Below are 4,948 nucleotides of genomic sequence, written 5' to 3' on the forward strand. Positions count from 1 at the left end.
CTGCCTTCGGCTCAGGTCATGATCCCGGGGTCCTGGGATCGAGCCCCACATCGGGCTCCTGGCTCAGCCAGGAGTCTGCTTCTCCCTCTGCCTCTCCCACTGCTCATGCTCTCTCTCTCTGTATCTCTGTGTCTCAAATGAATAAATAAAATCTTTAAAAAAATATATATATATATTGACCTACTGGTCAATAAGAAAAAGTAAAAAATCTTTTTTTTTTTTTTTTAAGATTTTATATATTTATTTGACAGAGAGAGAGAGCACAAGCAGGAGGAGTGGCAGGCAAGGGGAGAGGGAGAAGCAGGCTCCCTCTGAGCAGGGAACCTGATGTGGGGCTTGATCCCAGGACCCCAGGATCACGACCCCAGCCGAAGACAGACACTCAACCAACTTAGCCCTGAAAAAGTAAAAAATCTAATAGGAAAAGTGGCAAAGAATATAGTTTTCAGAAGAGAAAATACAAATGGCTCTTAAACATGTGAAAAGATTCTAATCTCTCCAGTAAGAGAACTGCAAATGAAAATGACTCAGACATCATTGGCAAAGATCAAAAGATTGATGACACACGAAGTTGGCAAGTTTGTGGGGGAAGCCACCGTCCTCATGCATTGCCTGTGGAACATGAACTGGCACAATTTTTCTTTCTTTTTTTCTTTTTTAAGTTGCTCTTTGCCCAATATGGGGTTTGAAGTCACGATCCTGAGATCAAGAATTGCATGCTGTACCAGCTGAGCCAGCCAGGTATCCCCAGGTGGTATGCTTTTTATGACTAATTTGGCAACAACAAATATTCAACCAAATTTAATTTATTTATTTACATTTTATTTTATTTACATTCAATTAATTAACATATAGTGTATTACTAGTTTCAGAGGTAGAGTTCAGTGATTCATCAGTTGTATATAACACCCAGTGTTCATCACATCACGTGCCCTCCTTAACGCCCATCACCCAGCTACCCCATCCCCCCACCCTTCTTCCCTCCAGCAACCCTCAATTTGTTTCCTATTGTTAAGAGTCTCTTTTGGTTTGTGTCCCTCTCTGATTTCATCTTGTGTTATTTTTCCCTCCCTTCACCTATGCTATCCTTCCCCTATGCTGTTTTGTTTCTTAAATTCCACATATGAATGAGATCGTATGGTATTTGTCTTTCTCTGATTGACTTATTTCGCTTAGCATAATACCCTCTAGTTCTATCCACGTCATTGCAATCAACCAAATTTTATTTTTTATTTTTCAAAGATTTTATTTATTTATTTGAGAGAGAGAGAGAGAAAGACAGAGCACAAGCAGTGGGAGAGGCAGGCAGAGGGAGAGGGAGAAACAGACTCCCTGCTTAGCAGGCAGCCCAACATGGGGTTCGATCCCAGGACCCTGGGATCATGACCTGAGCCAAAGGCAGTTGCTTAACCAACTGAGCCACCCAAGCACCCCAACCAAATTTTAAATGCACTTAGCTTTCAACCCAGAAACCACTTCTAGAAATTTAATCCTATGATGTGTGCAATCCTAGGACATGTGCAGAATGAAGTATCAATACTTATTGCAGTATTTATACTAGCAAATATACTGGAAACAACTTAAAGGTCCACTAAGAGGAAACTTGTTAAATAAATTATGGTCCATCTATACAATGGATACCTTAATGGACATACTCTAAAATGGCCCCCATTATCTCTGCCTCCTGGTACTCATGCCAAGTGTAATACCCTCCCTTTCGGTGTAAGTGGGATATGTGACTTCCTTCCAATATACAGAATGGGGCAAAGGTGACCGGATGTCACTTCCATGATTATATCACATAAGATAATGTACATCTGTCTTGCTAGCAGACTCTCTCCCTTGCTTAATTTGATAAGGCCTGCTGCTATGTTGTGAGTTACCTTATGGAGAGGCATACACGGCAGGCAACTGAGGGTCGCCTCTACCCAACAGTCAGCAAGAAACTGAGGGCATCAGTTCTGCAACCCACAAAGAACTGCATTCTGCCAACAACTGTGTGAGCATGAAAGCACATCGGTCCCCAGTCAAACCTTGAGATGAGAACACAGCTCCAAGTGACACCTTGACCACAGCCTGTGAGAGACCCCAAAGCAGAGGACCCAATAGGCTGCACGTGGACTCTCAACCTAGAGATTTTGAGATAAGAAATGTGCTGTTTTCAGCCACGAAGTTTGTTATGCAGCAATAGATAACTGATGCAGGTATTATGCAGCTATGAGAAGCATGATGCCATTTTATATGTTCTGTTAATGGAATGAACTCCAAAATACACTAAGGGGAAAAAGAAGGCAAGGCCATAACAGTGAGTATAATGGTATCATTTGTGTGTATATAAACACTTGTCTGTGCATAGAGTATGTCTGGTATCTCTGGAATGATACACAAGATGTTGGTAGCAATGGTTGCCCTCTTGGTAGGGGAACTCGGTGGCTGCGGACCTTCTGAATTTTGCTCCATATACCTGAAAATGTAATTCAGCAAATTTTAAACGCTTTTGTTCCCATTGTAGTTAAAATAAAATTTAATTCCTTACAATGGCCTAAAAGACCCTACATGACTTGGACCTTGCCTACTTCTCCAACTTCAACGCATGCTACTCTTTCTGGCTTTCATGACCCTCCAGCCACTAGAATATAAATTCCTTGAAAGCAGGAATATGCCTCTCATTTACTTTTTGATCTCTAGCACCTAGCACAGTACAAAACACTCAGTAGGAATTCAGTGAATTCTTTTTAACAAATGAATTTGATTCCCTCACAGAATACTTGGCACCCAACAGAAGGGGACACAAATACGGGATTTTCCCTTGGTGGATCACTTGAAGGGCTGTCATAAATGGGAGTAGAACCTCATTATGTACTGCTCCAGAGACTAACTGGTAAAAGTCAGAGGAAGAAAAATATTAATTCAGCACTAACTGCCCTACGAAACATGGGAGGGGCTGTTTTACAAAGTGGTGAACACCTCCACACTGCCTATTTATTCTGTCATCAAAACTGTAAAAAATGACGGTGGCCTGAGTGATCTTCTGAGAACCTTTCTAGGATTCTAAAGTTCTGTGATTCTGTACATAGGTGTATTTTGGGTCCTGTCCTTTTCATAGTTGTTTTATGTATACAAGCATATTGTTTTTATTTCCGACTCCTGAGACCAAAACAAAAAACTGGTACATTTATCGACCTTTCTATAAAACGAGGATGCTGCAAATGGGACTTCATCGTGGGATACTAATGGCTGTATTGATTCAAGCTTTTGAGGTTTATAAGTCTGTTCTAATCTCGGCTGCCATTAGCATAGTAGCCTGCTTCTTTGGAGCACAAGAAAGGGGAGAGAGGGGTCACAAGATTTGCTTTTTACCACAATCATGCTGGAAATGTAATTTCATCAAACTACTCAAGAGTAAAACATCTTTTTCAAAGGCCGTATGTTGCTGGAATGCTTTTCTGTCCCATTAACTGCAAACAGCCACCTGGGCTATACGTAGGGGGCATCTCTCTGACACTGAAGTGCTTCCTTCGCAAGGAGCAGCTTTCGGGTGGAAGTCATTAACAAGGAAACCCGTGCCAGTTTTAGGCTGGAAAGGCAGCGCCTCTTCCCCGCAGCTCCCTTCCGGTTCTGGCTCTACCCCTCTGCCTGGGGAAAGACACTGACCAAAAATACCAAGTCCCTCCCACCTTTCTTTTCTTTTACCTTGTTAAACGTTGGCACACTGCATACAAATTAAAGAGCAGGTAAAAAATGAGTTATTTTTATATCTTATTTAAATTTTGATAGTAACCTTAGCTTGTTCTTGACATTGCTTAATTCTAGATTTCAGAACATTTGGAAGCAGCACTTTGGTTTATTTAGCAACTGCTGAAACCTAGGAATTTTGTTCTTGAAAACGGGCCACAGCTCACGAAGTCTAAATACATGAATACGATGTGTCGTACTTGGGAGTCATGGGTTGTCGGCAGGAAGTCTGGGTTCTAGTCTGTGTTGGCACCAACAAGCCATTCCTGTCTCTGGAGCCATTTCCCTCCTGACCTGATAACATAAGAGGTTAAGTTGCTTTAAAGAGAATATATTTGGACTTTGAACTTTTTGGTTGAACAAAAATTTATGTTAAGCCCAATATATGAAATAGATCAAAGCATATTTGCTTTGGTAAAAGATGGGACAGGGCTCAGAGCCTCTGAGGCAACTCTCAAGAACATCCCAGGCTCTGCAGAATATTCTGGAAATCTCTGCACCAGATAAGCTCTTCCAACTTCACAGAACCACCTACAAAGTACAATTAAATTTGGCCTTGTAGAGATGCGTCCAAATTTAACTTCTGTTTTTTTTTTTTTGGCTTACACACCAATTGGCCAAGATGGGAACTTCACTGAGTCTCTTGTGTTAATGTTGGTATTAGTAAACACCTGGATTTTAATCATGGCCTGTGTGGTCATGATTCATTCAACTGTGTCAAAAACTGGGGCTATTATGGGCAAGTGTGGTTTCTGCTCTCAAACTGCTAGTGTGTCCTGGGGAATACATAAACAAGTTAATGGTAGAAGGAGACTCCCCAGCATGGGAGCACCCATGGTGAGGGTACTCAATTCTGGGGGAGGGGGAGAGACTGGAGAGGGAGAGGAAAGGATTCATAAAAATATCAAGTGATATTTATTGAACATTCATGTGTCAGGCAGGGTTCTAATTTTTTTGGTGATCATTTTAGAGACAAGGACATAGAGGCAAAGGACGGCTAAATAACTTGGCTACAGATAGAAAATGACGGAGGCAGGATTTTTTTAAGATTTTATTTATTTATTTGACAGAGACAGGCAGCGAGAGGGAACACAAGCAGGAGGAGTGGGAGAGGGAGAAGCAGGCTTCCTGCGGAGCAGGGAGCCCGATGCGGGGCTCGATCCCAGGACCCTGGGATCATGACCTGAGCCGAAGGCAGACGCTTAACGACTGA

Source organism: Phoca vitulina, unplaced genomic scaffold (genome assembly GCF_004348235.1).
Source record: "Phoca vitulina isolate PV1807 unplaced genomic scaffold, GSC_HSeal_1.0 scaffold36, whole genome shotgun sequence".
Lineage (NCBI taxonomy): Eukaryota > Metazoa > Chordata > Mammalia > Carnivora > Phocidae > Phoca > Phoca vitulina.